Genomic DNA, 16,446 nt, shown 5'->3' with positions numbered 1-16,446 from the left:
AAATTCTCCTCTGAAGACCTAACCTACCTAACCTATCCTATCCTATCCTAACCTAACCTAACCTATCCTATCCTAACCTAACCTAACCTATCCTATCCTATCCTATCCTATCCTATCCTATCCTATCCTATCCTAACCTAACCTAACCTAACCTAACCCAACCCTAACCTAACATAACTCACCCATACTACACATAGTGCATACAGATACACACACACAGATATATGTTTTACATATGCCCTCATCTTATTTATGAGGACGGTCATATACCCAGCCCTGGGTACTCTATTCACACTGATCAATAGGTCATTCTTTTCGAACCGGTGGCTTAAACTTCTGGTCTTTAACTCATGCATGGATGCCCCCACTTATATAGCACACACCACATACAATACACACACACAGATACACCTATCACATTGATACTTAGTCTCTCTGCCTCCAGCTCCAGAATCCAGTTTTTTCATAACCAACCACAGCACTTCCTCTAACCCTAACCTGGATGGAGAATCATTTAACACCCAAACCCAAAAACTAACTAACCCTTTTCCATAAACAAAAAAAACCTAACCCTAACCTAACCTAACTCTAATCTCAAATCTATACCTTCATCTCTGCTTAGAGATTGAGGTACTGATCCCTATGTCTTCTGTGCTTACTCTATTTCATTCCTGTTGTCTTTTATGTGGTATGGGGCGTTGAACTTGTGTATGTTTTGTATTGTAAGCAGCTGTATGTAGCAATGTATGCCCAAGACAAATTTCCCTTCTGGGACAATAAAGTTCATCTAATCTAATCTAATTCTCCCCTTGTCTTAGGTCTGTCTCCTCCATCTACTCTGACTGTCAGTCCCAATAGAAATCAACATTTTGATTACAGTTCTCTCTCCCTGAGCTGTGAGGGGAGTGGGAAGGGATGGAATCTGAGATCGTTCTCAGATCAAACGCTGCGTGAGCTGTGTCCCACTGACTGGAGATCAGAAAAAGGATCCAGCTGCAGCATCAACTCAGCATCTCCATCAGACAGTGGAGTGTACTGGTGTCAGTCTGAGTCTGGAGAGCAGAGTAATCCTGTCAACATCACAGTGCACAGTAAGTTCATGATGGTTGGTGTCCCTTTTACCTTTGTGATTTGTGATTTAATAGTAAATGAGAGCCTCAGAGACTTTTTTTTTTATTAGTACAGTAAAATCATTTGTAGGCACAAAAATAACGTGTCTATATATGTCCCTGTTGTTTTATGAATTTTGCATGTATAAAATACAGTAATTTACATTCTGCATCATGTTATAAATAGTTTTTTGTAAATTATTAATTTAAACATATCACCATTGTGCTCTGTGCAGATGGCAATGTGATCCTGGAGAGTCCTGTCCATCCTGTGACTGAGGGAGATCCTCTGTCTCTGCGCTGTAGATATCGCTACCAGCCATCAAACATCAGTGCTGACTTCTATAAAGATGGGACACTCCTGCAGACCTCCACCACAGGAGAGATGACCATCCCTGCAGTCTCAAAGTCACATGAAGGCCTCTATAAGTGCAGCAACCCAGAGAGAGGAGAGTCACCAGAGAGCTGGATTCACATAAAGGGTAAAACTCAAATAATCCCATATGCAGTGGTCTGGAGCAAAACAATGACATGAATAACAACTATAAACAGTTTCACTTTCAGCCTCAAACTCTGAATCTGCCAACCTAATAGCAATGGATGTGATAGTTGCCCTGGTGATAATCTTTGCCTTGGTTAGAATCTTGGTTTGGCTGCATTGCTTCAAGAAACCGCAAGGTACATTTACTTCAAAAGTCGTGTTTACAGGAGTGCCAACCGTTTTATCGCAATTATCAGAGTCTCACGTCTACAAATAGAAGTATTTATTGCCTGCCTCTTGTTTCACAGCAGGACCGGTTACAGACACATCAATGCAGTAAGTGTTGTTTTTTTCCCCACAAACACCTCCAGAGGGGTATTTCACAAAACCTAGATAAGGGATTAATCTGGGATTTTTAGGTTATCCTGGATGAATTTAGCCTTGACTTGGTTTCACAAAAGAGATGGCACATAAGTTACCATGGGGATTTATTCTCTGCACCTACTGTAGCCTGGTCCCGACCAGGCTAACAGCCAAGCTAAGTTAATTCTAATGGTAATTATGTGGTCTTATTGGTTCAGCTAGCTGTCATTCACATCAGACCTCCGTGTTAATTTTAAGGAGCTTTATTCCATTTATAAACTATTTACTAAAACAGACAGTCTGCCTACTACTATATGGTTATTATTATGACCGCCACGCAGCGAAGCCATTCCATAACCACTAATTTCATGTATAGCGCCACCTAGTTAAAGGTGCCATGTGTAATGTCCGCCATTTTTTGGATATTTTTACCTCACTTCTTACACATGGCACCTTTAAACACAAAACTGCACGAAATTGGAAGTGTAGAATCATTATGAGACCCTCTGTATGCACGCCAAGTTTTGTGGAATTCCGTTCATGGGGGGCCACACAATAAATTAATTTATGTTACAATACACCAACTGGCCTGTAGGTGGCCGGAGACAGTTTTCTGTGAATATCTCAAGAACCGTAGGGCCTAGGAGGTCCACCTTTTTTATGTATGTTGGTCTTAAGAGGACATGTCAACCCATCACATTACCACTTATTTCATGTATAGCACCACCTAGTTAAAAATTAAAAAGCAATATCACAATGTCTCTGGCTGACAAGGTCAAAACTGCACAAAATTAAAAGTGTAGGATCATTATGACACCCTCCGAATGCATGCCAAGTTTTGTGTACTTTTGGTCAATGGGGGGCCTTACAATAAAATAATTTATGTGTACATTTAGTGACGTACACCAACAAGGATTCCCGGGACACTGAAAGACCGGGGTACACAACACTTGGTGGGCATGTACCCCCACATGGATAGCATGGAACCGTCGTTTTTCTTTTTGATCCGTAGCCCCCCGCTGGACTGGACCCCCCGAAAGGAGGGTAGGGCAGACACAGTTCTCTGTGAATATCTTGAGAACTGTAGGGCCTAGGATGACCATTTTTTTCTGTATGTTTGCCTCCAGGAGTCATGTTAACCCATTTCATGTGCACACATTTGCACAAACAGATACACACACACACACACATACATTCACAGTAATCATACTTATGACACATACTCACACAGTAGACATATGTACACATGCATGCACAGGCACATACGCAGGCACACACACACACACACACACACATAACATAAACATGTACATGCACACATTTCAAGAATTTCTCAGAATTCTGAACAGGCAAGATGGAGGTGGGGTTGTATAAAATGAATTTTACATGTGAAATCTATGAACTAATCATGTTTTGGTACTTGTTGTCTAGCAGATACCAGTGAGAATTGAGTGTGGATAATGCAATTTAGTGAGACAGTTAGAATCATATATATTTCAGCGTGATTTATTTTTGTGGAAAAAATGTGCTGGACTGGGCGGCGGTCATATTTTGTACCGCTCTGCGGTACATCTAGTTTTAATTGTGATAGCCTTATAAATATTAACATAGCCCTAGGTACTCATTGCTGATTTTATTGATAGACATTTGATGAATAGCCTACTGTAGTTGATTGGAAGTGGAGGGGCAAGTTTTCAAAGGTATTTTCAACTGTAATATTAAGGTATATCATACTATGTGCATCTTTGCAGTGGCAAGCGCTTTCTTGATGATGTTGCGTGCCGACACAAGGAAGCACTCACACATGGGTGCATCCGTAAATTTGCATTCAGTTGGTCTACCACGCCTACTTCTGCTGTTTTACAGAAATAGCCATGATTCCCCCATTCCAAAAAGAATATAACTTTACTTCATTGTTAGTGTCGTGCACGAGGGGCTACAACTTCCCCAGAACACAGGCCTCAGATCCACCCAAGACACATGCAACAAAGTTTAATTTAGATTGTTATTTTATTTATTTATACAAAGGCACACAGGACTGGAGGTCAGCAGACTGATAGAAAATGGCACCACTAGGGGCAGTCACACACCCGGCTAACAGTCACTAGGCTAGGCAGGTTGAACACCCCCACACACAGTGCATTCACCCACAGGAGACACTTCAGGAGATCACAGCAATAATCACGCAATCGGTTCAAATTCAGCCAACTTAGTTCAAATAGCAATGCACACTAGTGACACAATCCACACAAAGGGGGGGGATGGGGAAGCCCCCCAACCTCGGCAGCAGCTGGTTCTGAAACACCCCCAGTAGCCCACAAGTCCCCTCCCCAGTCCCGGAGTAAAAATTGTCCGTACTGGTCGGCTGTCCCCACCGACTAGTATAAAAGAAACAGTCCAAGCTCGGGGCAGCCAAATAAAATGTTTAGTCCCCCACAATTTAGGCCACCAACCCAAGTTCACAGTCCAGCCTCCAGTGAGGACAATGGGCCGCGTTGTGCAGTTCCGGCCTCAGCGAACGCTCCCTTGTCGACGGCTGCAGGCGTAGTGGTTCAGGCTCCGCCCCCACGGCTAAAGCGGAACAAACAAACAGTGGCTTAGTCGTCGCCTTCACCGAGCAATAGGCAGAGGTTACGAGCTAAATATCAAGCGATTAAGAAAAAGGACTTCCCTTTAGAGAGCGCTGAAAAAGCTTTTTAGATCACGTGCTGTTCGTCGCAGGTCCAAGATGTTGATCGGATCACCCGTCGCTATCCACACACCTCTCCCAATGTGTAGCCCCTCGTCAGCTGTTGGCCTCCTCCAGCAACACTTCCCCGCTGCAAAACAGCTGTAATCAGACACAAGCCGCTGTGCACCACGGCTCTTCACACAGGTACAAATGCACAATATCGCAACAATCACATCCCTTTTTAGAATACTTAGCTCGCGTTGAATCATTGAGTCACCACGGCGTTGCTCCGTTGGCCGCCTGCCAGTAGGTCCACACAGCCAGCGGCGTCGCACGTCCCCAGTCAGCCGGCGATCCCTCTCCCCCCATCATTTCAGAATGCCCTTTTTATGGAGAGGGAGAACCTATCCCTTTCCAGAGCTCATTTCAGACCCATCAAGCAATCGTACATCATTGGCAATTAGTCAGGTGTCCCACACGATCGCAGTTTAGTTCATCAACACAAAAGCAACAGTCCCATCACGAGTCACCATACAGTCAATCATACACAAAATGGTCATTGTATCAACAATCAGCCAGTAAACATTAAACAGGATATACACCATATAACATCAGTACCCAGTACTCAAGCCCAATACACCATTGTCCATAGCCACCCACGACATTAGTCTATATCAAAAGCGGTTGTTCACTTTGTGTGAATGACGCTATTTTCCGCTTCTTTTTTATTCCAACCGTGGGCACTTTGGAGCAGAAACGAGAATGCGCACACATCGCTCCTACTCATCCTGGATTGGCATTAGTGAAACGAGTTGAGCTAGGATGACCAGACAGCGCTATGTCAAACCTCGCTTTATCACTTATCTTGGATGTCTTAATTCTGCCTTTGTGAAATACCCCTCTGGTAATGTGTAGTTTGCTTGATAATTTATTGTCATACCAGCATGCCCACAGAGGCCTTCACAGATGTTTTAAATATATTAACCAAGTCTCAGAGGAATAGGAGGTATCATTGCACACAGAACTGTCATGGCCAAAATATTTGACAGTGACAGACATTTTGTGTTTCCACTTTTGTGATGCAGTCACAATGTTTTGAGACGTTGTTTGTTATTGTGCAGAGCGGTGCTGTCACCCCCACTACGCGCATCACACACTGTGCTGGAGGGGGCACCAACAGTTTCCCAATAAATAGAAGTAGTTATTATAATAGTAATATAATAGTCTCTGAGTAAGTGAAAATTGATAGAAAATATGGACTGCATGCGGGTGTGCAAATTGTGGCACTTTCCAGATGTGGCAAGCAGGGGTTAAAGTGTGTGTGTGTGTGTGTGTGTGTGTGTGTGTGGGTGGGGACGACGACGACACGGCACCTTAGATAAATTAATAATGAATATATTCTTTCATACCACCGATATAGCCCAAAATAAATGGTAAGTTAATTTCCGTGTGTACAGAGGTGACCAAGAAGCTATCAATTCTTGTCCAAAAAGTATTGCTACACCACGATACTCAATATGTTGTCCAACTGTGAGTCATTTTTCCCCGTTGCACCGACACTGGATTTTAGGGTTCCCCCACCTGCCAAATCCCACTTTAACCACTGGTGGCAATTAAAATCTGATGTTATAAAGATAATCATCTTATGGGCAAGATAGGGCACCAAAGGTAACATTTTCTGTTTGTTTGTTTTGTTTGTTGTTTTTTTGTTACCAAAGGTAACGGTGGTAGCCAGCATTGAAATTTGTGAGTGACAAATTGTAACACTGTCTGTTGACAGGCTAGTCTACACATTAGTCTCTCCCACAAATAAAACATTAGCGTCATCTCCTCTGACCTCAACTACAGAAGCAGCAAAGTTTGCAAACACACAAAATGTTTTGTTTTTGTTTTTGATGTTTTCCTCTAGTGGTCAACAACTCCAGAACGCCTCTCAGAGTCCTGACAGGAGTCAGCCTGCAGAAAGCAATGGAGCCCAGTCAAAATATATGACAATGGGTAGAGGTAAGACACACATGCAAGTTCAAATGGTTATGATTATGGTTATTGTTCTTAGCAGATACTTTCGTCCATAGCTACTTACAATAACCAGGGGGGTATTCCATCAACCTCGCTAAAGGCCAAACCTGGATTATTTCGATTTTGGTGAGTCTTCCATTAATGAGGGTTAATTTTAGTGAGAATTAACCTGCTCCATTAATGAGGTTAAAAAAACAATCAGTGAATCCCAGATGGTTCTTGGTAACCATGGGAATTTATGCCAAACAGAAAAAACTAACCAAGTATAAGCATCATATTATATTCAACAACAAGGGGTATCTTAGATAGCAGGTTAATATTAAACTTTTGTTTTTGACAAGGCAAAATTAAGCTGTGTTGCAAAAAAAACAATCATTTTGTCGGAAAATCACTCAGTCCAAAAATTGATGGTTCCATTTTTTAGTGAACCTGTTTGATGCCTTAACAATCACCTGTATTTGCCCTACAAACTTTCATGTCCAAACCTAACCTTTGACACCTTTGCACACTGCTGCTTATATTTGATTAGCAGATTTACACATTCACTTGCTCCAAAGAATGTGTGAAGATTATACGATTAAAAATGTTTTAACTTCACATGCGTGTGGTTCTAGGAATCGTGCTACTCTGCATCACTTACGGCTATAGATAGTTTTGAATATATGCCAAAGTTGTTTTTGATTTTAAACTATTTATTCATTCATTCGTCTTGTTCAAGCATAGACTGTATAGTCTATGTGTTCAAGAGTGAAGCCAATCAAACTCGCAATTGATTTCAAACCATTAGCATTGTTGTTTTAAATGTATGCTTTCATTATTCTCCAATTTCTGTAGGCAATCTATTTTTTTCTCTCGATGTTAAATTTCATGACTTTCGATGAAAATCCTGTAGATGGCGCTTGCCTATCGAACAGAAATCGTCTAGTATTGTCTTAATTTTACGACATCGTCTTTTCGTCAATCTACTGTTTTGGTCTACTTTTCTACCTTGTGCACAAGAAGAGATGAAGCTGAACTAAACCTCGCTTGAATAAACGAGGCCAAGATGCCGCTAACTTGAGTTAATGGAACGGCTTCAGCCCCAAGTGAAAGTCTACGCTAGTTCAAGCCAGGCTATTTCTGATTAGCGAGGTTGATGGAATACCCCCCAGGAACATTATATTATCATTGTGAAAGTCAAATTGCCTACATGAAAATAATAATAGTAATGCACTTCTCATAATAGTACTTTTGCATGTGAAATCATTACCAGTGAACTCTGAACTCTCTTCCAGTTGTAGATACTACACATACCTATGCAAACATCAACCTAGAGAGTGTACCTCAGCAATCAAGTGAGTTTGTTTGTAACTTTAAATTTTTATTAGATATGGATTTTTGGAAAGTTTTAGGATTTCTCACCAGCACCAAGAACATATGATATTTTACTATTTAGCATATAGTACATAATGGTTTGTAACAGTATATTTACAAGCAGTTAAAAAAAAAAATCATTCAGAATACTGTTCTAATGTAGAATGGTGTAGTCACACTATAATTGCCTGTAAGGGGTATGGGGTAATTTTTTTTAAAACCTGGCATTGTTATGGTGCTTTCTAAGAATAAGTGAATATAAACTTTTTTAAAATGCTAGTTTCCCCATCATCTTGAGAAAGAGGTACCACATACATGAAATGTCAAATATGATCACTGTGTGACACAGTAGCCTAATGTTAAATGTTAGTTTGATAGGTATTTCCACATACATAGTGTTTGTTAATATACAATATAGTCATAACTCATAAGTAATAATCACTTCATCATCGACAACATCAACAATAAAAATGCTATTGCTATGACAAGTTATATTAATATGTAAACCTTTCTCGTAGTCTCCCACTTCATCTTGATAAAGACATTTTGCTAGTTACAGTTATCTGTATGTAGCAACACAGGGACTTCTTATTCATTGTGTTTTTACATCTGCCTGTTTCCCATCAGAAGACTCATTACAAATAAATTAAGTCATTTCTAATGGTTGATCACTTTCCTTTTCCATCTCTCTAGATGACAAACACATATATGAAGTTATGGCTCCTCAGCAGAAGCCCAGAGAAATGAAGTCTGACTGACTGTGTGGAGATCCTCAAACTAAATGTGCTGTTGTAGCATTTTGTTAAGTCGTCTTAGTATGCTAATATAGCACTTATGAATGTGTCAATTATGTTCAGTTTACTAAATTAATATTGGAACATACTATTAATGTTTTTATAATGTTTTTGGCACAAGGCAAAACCATGTCAATTAACATGTTACGTTTTGGTCTACTCTGTGAAATTGATATAAAGTACTATACAGTAGATGTTCTGACTCTTTGTTGTGTTTTTGTACATTATCTATGAGCTTTGCATTTATCTAAAACAGGCTGTCATCTGTAGTTTAAATATTAGACCTACATTTTTTATAGACATGACAATAATTTGGCAGAGAAATAGTTAGGATAGGGCTAGGACTGGGACTGTTGTAATGATATATCATATTGTAATGATGAAGCAGGCATCAAACTGAGCACTAGAGGGCATGAATCCATAGACTACCTTACAGGACATTCAGATTTTACCAGTAAATTTAGATATTACCACATTCTTATATCAAACAAGAAAAAGAAAGTATTTGTGGAATCAGCCATTGGTTCAGCTCGTAAATAAAAATGGCTCAACATATTGATGGCACGGTAAAGATTTTGGATTACTGAATCAATTGCAGCAAACCTACAATATTATCCTGCTGAAATCAGATGTATATTTACCACTGTATATGTGTTATAGAGCATGTTGTAACAACAATAGGAATGATGTTTATTCACCTTTTACATCCTCACAATTCAATAAACTGTTGATTTCAGGCAGCAACACAGTCTTGTCAACACAACTTTGGTTATCTGGAAGGTAATGGAAAGTCATACATGTTATGTAACCTTAAAACACCAAAGAGCTGAATGTAAGAAAGTAAAACATATCGATATTATCTGACAACTGATCTGTATTGTAGACTATCTGACGGACAGCATTATGGTGTGCAGAAAATCAAGCTGAGTTGATCTCCTCACACTAGCGAATCTCTCTTCATGGGTTTTTGACAGTGAAAGAAGAACCAGACTTTCAAGAATACATAAATGTTGATTGTGTCACATAGACACCTACATGAAAATCACATCCAATAAATGTTTTTCATGCAATCATGTAGAAACAGTATAGACTAAAAATAGTATAGTTTGAATTTCCCCTTTGGGATCAATAAAGTATCTATCTATCTATCTAGACAAGCACTGTTAGTCTGTCAGCATAAACTGAGCTGAAAAGGTCAAATTTACTCAATGTGTAGCCTATAACATTTAGGCTGTGCAGAAAATCTTTCAGTATGTTCCTGTACCTCTGGCATGTTAGTGTGGAATGCAATAAGCAAATTATATGTTAGAAGAGACAACAAACTTATCAATCATCATGAGAGGCTTTCTGTTGTTTTCTTTTCAATAACATATGTCTGGCAGAAAACCTCTGTGCTGGCTTGACTGCTTCCCATGTAGGATATTTAATGACTGAAAAGTGTGAAAGAAATGTTTGGAATGCATTGTACTCATGCTTATACCAATATGGATAACAACTAATACATTATGACATTTCTTTATAGAATGGTAGGTACTGTATGTAGGCCTTCTTGGCTCTGGTTTAGCTGCCATGATGTTGTTAAGTTATAAGTTATTGTCGTTCCCCTTCTTTTTTTCTTTTAAGCGTCTGAAGTTAACCTGATGAGGGTATTCTTTCTTTTTTATATATATACTTTATGTGTACTTGCACCTTTTGAAGTTGACATAATCCCAAATACCTATGTTATGCATGAATTGGCTAAAATGTGCTAGTTATAGGAGATGAAATAAGTGAAAAATAATGTGAAAGTGAAAGTAAAGTTAACATAGTATTATAACATAGTACAGCTCAATCCATTTCCCCTAGCAGTTAATTTCAGAATTCACTTATAGGAACATTCATATTCATTATATATTTTCAACTTTTTCACACAAGGAATTCTAGTCTTGATAGAGATTAAAAAAAAAAAAAGTACCCATGTCTTCACAGCAATGATGCAAGCAGTGAAATGCATTGGATTCCTGCTAAATTAATTCCCATTCATTTTTGGGTATGTATTGTCAGACAGCCCTGATAACTTAGCCCCCTTCGGTTTCAGCCAATCAAATGACAGCATTTCTTTTACTGTCGTCCTGGCCATCGGAAATCAGTCTAAACAGCCCAAAGGAGTTCACTATTATTGGTGGGGACAATTTTGTCATCTCAAAATATTGATGGTGACTAGTCACCATGGTCCCTATCTAAACCTATGCCCATGCAGCCCACATGTTGTTGTTGTTGTTGTTTCTATATTTGATCAATGACTATACTTAAAGTCTTATTTGTATTGATGTTGAATTTGATGTAAAAGTACTGGAAAAACTAGTTCGACTTCAAAGTCTTTGGAGCAATATGTCAGGTAGGCGGAACTTATTTTGATCATGGAAAATATGCTTAAGGTAGAGCAAAGATACTTATGGTATTCTACACTATTCATCCATTCATTAATCCATCAAGTTATTATGACCGGCGCGCAGCGAAGCGGCGGTCATATAGGTTTAGTCAGATTGGGTGCAGGAAACTTGGTGGGCATGTAGCCCCACAGGGATAGCATGGAACCATTGTTTTTCGTTTTGATCTGTAGCCCCCCTCAATTTTTACCTTACCACTTATTTCATGTAAAGCGCCACCTAGTTAAAAATTAAAAAGCAAAAAATTAGGTGTTTTCATCACAATATCTCTGGCTCACATGGTCAAAACTCACGAAAGTGAAAGTGTAGGATCATTATGACACCCTCCGAATGCATGCCAAGTTTCGTGAACTTCTGTTCATGGGGGGCCTTACAATAAAATAATTTATGTGTACATTTAGTGACCGTACACCAACAGAGTTTTCTGTGAATATCTTGAGAACCGTAGGGCCTAGGATGACCATTTTTTTGCGTATGTTTGCCTCCAGGGGTCATGTTAACCCATTCCATATGCACACATGCAATATGAACAGGCAAGATGGGGGTGGGGTTGTATAAAATGAATTTTACATGTGAAATCTATGAACTACTCATGTTTTGGTACTTGTTGTCTAGCAGATACCAGTGAGAATTGAGTGTGCATAATGCAATTTAGTGACAGTTAGAATCATATATGCCTTTCAGCGTGATTTATTTTTGTGGAAAAAATGTAGTGGACTGGGCGGCGGTCATATTTTGTACTGCTCTGCGGTACATCTAGTTTTGCTCTTTCCAGTTTATTGATGCCCGTTTATAGGCATGTTGTGAGAATGATCCTTTTGCTGCCAAATACACATTACTCATTATGTGATATTAGCCTATGACACATTCATTATACCTCCACCTTTATCCAAAATAATGGCTGACTTTTCCTGACTGTTGTATATTTTTCATGTACATAGTATCAGTGTCTTGTATGAGATTTCTTGTTATTGTTGTTGTGCTCTTGAACCATCCAAGTCAGTTTTTCTTATCAATGAAAATTACTTGTCTTGGCGTGCATTCATTCGTGCAGTTTTGACTATGTTAGGTCACAGATACCTGCGATTACAACACCTAATTTTTACTTTTTTATGTGTGGCGCTATACATGAAATGAGTGGTTGTGGAATGGGTTGACATGGCCCCTTGAGATCAACATACAAAAAAGAGGTGGTCCTCCCTACGGTTCTCGAGATATTCACAGAAAACTGTGTCTGCTCTACCTTCCTTTTGGGGGGTCCAGTCCAGTGGGGGGGCTACAGATCGAAACGAAAAACAATGGTTCCATGCTATCCACGTGGGGTTACATGCCCACCAAGTTTCGTGTACCCCGGTCTTTCAGTGTCCCGGGAATCCTAGACGGAAATTTGGCCATGTGAAAAAGAAAAAAAGAAAAAAATCTGACTAAACCTATATGACCGCCGCTTCGCTGCGCGGCGGTCATAATAACTAGAATGGAAGGAATTACCTGTGCATGAAAATGCAAAAATGGTGTAAAATATAGTGTTAAAACAGATAATGTAGAGATAGTTACAATGGGTTTGCTTAGGTAGACATGGTTGTTGCAATGTTAAATGAAGCTGTTCCTATGATTGTTGCTAGGGTAATCATTTTTGTTGCTAACAGTATTACTTAGCTAACTTTGCTAATGTTTGCTAGCAGTTATGTTAACAATGTTATGATTATGGTTATGGGATTTTGCAGACGCCTTTGTCCAAAGCGAAATGTTAACTGTAAATATTAGCATGTTAACTATGTTAATCAGAATACTTAGCTAATGTTTCTAGTAGTTATGCTAACAATGTTAAATATGTTAACCATGTTGTTGCTAATTTAGTTAATGTGTTTTAGCATGTATGCTAACTATGCTAACCATGTTACTAAGCTAACTTCACTAATGTTTTCTAGCAATTGTTAACTATGCTAACAATGTTAACTATGCTAACCATGTTACTAAGCAAACTTAGCTCATTGATCAGTTTAATAGTTGAATAGTTTAAATTATTTAATTATTGAATAGGAAATAATTGCAGTGAGGGCTTTTATTTTGAAACAGTTGTGGGCAGAGGAAGCAATGGAACAGGATCTGTAGTCTTAAGAGAATGAGATTGTATGCTTAAAGTACAAACTGACAGTTTCTGCAGGTGGCCTGTGGCCGGTTGCACAAAACACCTTGGGCCCTATCATGACAGTCAAAAGTGCATCGTCACTCGTCAAAAGCTTTAATTTAAATTTAGTAGGATGTGTCCAGTCCACATTGGGAGGGTTTTCGTTATCAAACATCGAGCGCATGGCACAACAGGTTTTTTCAATCAGTCATGGGTGTGTTTGGGGCGTATAACATAATTTAAACCAATGAGAATGACATCTGTCATTCCCTTTATCGGCGCAAAGCGCGATGTCAAATAAATGCATCGGTATTTTGACATTCAACGGTGCATTTGAAGGAGGCTGCTTGCCTGCTTTTCCATTCAATCCAAGCTGTCTTCTTTCCCCAAAAATGGGACGGGAACGTGTGGCAATTCAAAGTTCCCTCATGCGCCATGTCTAACATGCTTTAACAGGTTGGTTGGGCATTTGGTTATTTTTATGTGTGTCTGGGTTTGGGTCTTTTTCCATGTCTTCAACATTTTTTATTAACCTAAATTCATTGATGCGTCATCTAGGGCGACATATCTGAAGAATGGATTTCAGCACGCAAAAATCCAGCGAATATCCTTCTGTCAAAATACTACTCCAGTAATCTACAGGATCTCATCAAGGACTTACTAACTACAGACCCAGCCATGAGACCCACCGTGGATGATGTTCTTAAGAAACCAATCTTGGCTCGACGTATACTTAAACATTGCGCTATTGAGGTGATTTCATACATTTTCTAGTAAATATGGAACAGTACATGTACATGTCAATACTACTATATAACCATGAAAACACTGTCAATGATACCAAACGATGGTTACAGGACATAAAACAGGAATTTGATAGAGATCTTCTCTTTGCAATGGGTGAGTTAGCATTGAATTTAACTGTGAATACTGATGTCATGATGCTGTAACAGTTATAAATAATAGTAAAAGTAATAGACACTCTGAAAAAGGTATGCTGTTTGCATCAATGTATAGTTAGAAGTGGATGCTATTCGTACCCTGGTGTATATAGTAATGTATGCTATTTACACCTTGGTGTGTGAACTAGCGAATTGTTGCAATCAAAACTTCCATTTGAGAACCGATTTCTTGTTCAAATTGCGTGCCTTCTCTCCAGAGGCGTTGGTACACATGCACACTCACTCTGCCAAAACGCATCACACAGGAATTAAACCCTGGTCTCCCACATGCTAAACTGAGTCTGTGACCACTCTACTACCTACTTCCACAACTAGAGGGTGTTTGCAGGTAAACTTATAGTTTATAGGCCTGAGCGTCATATTCACAACATTTCTGTTAATTAACAAACTGACGGTTGTACAGTGTATGTGTTCACTGAACCAAGATTATGAAAACAAAACACAACTTTTCAATCTAAAACTTAATCTGAACAGATATTAGTGCCGAAACCTTTCACAATTCTTCACTTTCTGCTGATGAAAAAACGAATGTCCGCCATGTTTTTTGTTCACGTAAGCTACAGTACGTATTTTTGTTGTTATGTCACAGGGTGTGAATAGCTCAGCTGTGTGGCCAGGGCTATTCGTACCAGGGGTGTAAATAGACACTCTGAAAAAGAAACCATATACAGACATTACACATTATACAGACTTCTCCTAAATTAACTACTTATGTTACACCCAACATCCATAAACCTGTAGTGAATAATTTAGGGTCAGAATCGGACATTTGGTGTGTGGATGTCTGTTTTCATGGACATTTCAAGGCAGGCTTTCAGACACATATCTTGTATACAAATTGAATCTTTATCTTGCAAAATAAGTAGCATTTTGGGGCAATAGATAATCTTTTATCTGTGACATCTGCTGAGGTTTCATTACAAAATCTGAAAGTGTCTCATTCAGTCACATGAGTGGACTCTCATCTGTGGCATATCCCATTTCTTGATTTGGCATTTCACTGTGTGCCTTTTCATTAGGATATTATATTATATTATATTATATTATATTATATTATATTATATATATGTTATCAAAGACATGTTTGGTCAGGTTTTGACCTAGTTTCCTTGGTTGGTCTGTAGTATCTTTGTTTCTAGGAATGAATCCTGTTGGTGCCGAAACAGCAAAAGTGAAAGTTGATCCTGCAAGTGGCAGCATTCCATGGCTAAGAATGTTTGTTGTCTGTGAGTTCAGAAGTGGAACTCGTCTGCCCACGAACAGGTTGGCTTCTTTTAAACCATGTAATTTACCTGAACTACTGATACAAATAAAGAAACTCCTACCAGTAAAACATCACAAATCATATGGATATGACATGAAAAAATTGGATATGACACATCCATAGCATCTGACCCAATGTGTGTCAACAGATTTCATAATTACACAAACACACCAGTCTTGTGCATACTATGTTACTGCACACAAATGCATGTAAAAGGAGGAAAGTAGGGCACTTTTAAATTAAATATGATGTCAAAATTTAAAGAACATGACCAGAGATCCAATGTATCATCAGAACGGTATCGCATTTGGGATGTGTGGTTGTTTTGAAATGTACTAGTGTTTTGTTTAATGACTTCATGTATATTGTCTGGATTATTTTGAATCATTTTGGTACTGGTACATACATATCCATTCCAAATTATTTTGTCAAATGTAGTTGGAAATCTCTATGATTAGCAAATTACTTTAATCTATGAAAATATATATACCTTTTTCCATATTTCACAGATTGTACACCTCAATGACATTTCAAAACAACATCACCATATAATCCAAATCATATATCACCAATCAGATTTCAGCTCAGTGTTATTGATGTGGCTGAACATTCTTTTGGTCACACTCATGCCATTTATAAAATAACCCCTCTAGAATTATGTTTCCAGTGTGTGTACTGTTGCATCATTTTGTGATTATTTGTTCATTCTCTGTATTGTTCTTATAACAAGTGGCAGTGGTTCATATAACTGCTATCTTGGCTTACATTTGGAACAGATGCTGTGGATGTGGCCTTTGTATGTCAGCAAACTTTGGTGGACTTTCTGTTCCCATTGGTGGAAAGAGCCTGGTGTGACATGGTACCAGGTTAATC

At 38.9% G+C, this 16,446-nt stretch overlaps 1 protein-coding gene and 1 long non-coding RNA gene across 2 annotated transcripts in view; both read left to right on the top strand.

Annotated features, from left to right (window-relative positions):
- The window catches only part of LOC125289084 (basement membrane-specific heparan sulfate proteoglycan core protein-like), a 947,802-nt gene that overhangs the window by 12,675 nt on the left and 918,681 nt on the right, over window positions 1–16,446 (top strand). The gene's annotated exons all lie outside the window — the stretch shown is intronic.
- LOC125289251 lies at window positions 4,535–8,982 on the top strand. Its single transcript, XR_007192597.1, has 4 exons — window positions 4,535–4,828; window positions 6,534–6,628; window positions 7,918–7,977; window positions 8,690–8,982. It is a non-coding gene; the product is annotated as an uncharacterized LOC125289251 (long non-coding RNA).

The sequence above is a fragment of the Alosa alosa genome, chromosome 24 (assembly GCF_017589495.1).
Source record: "Alosa alosa isolate M-15738 ecotype Scorff River chromosome 24, AALO_Geno_1.1, whole genome shotgun sequence".
Taxonomy (NCBI): Eukaryota; Metazoa; Chordata; class Actinopteri; order Clupeiformes; family Clupeidae; genus Alosa; species Alosa alosa.
Note: the sequence above shows the minus strand (reverse complement) of the source record. Positions and strands in the feature narration are given on the sequence as shown.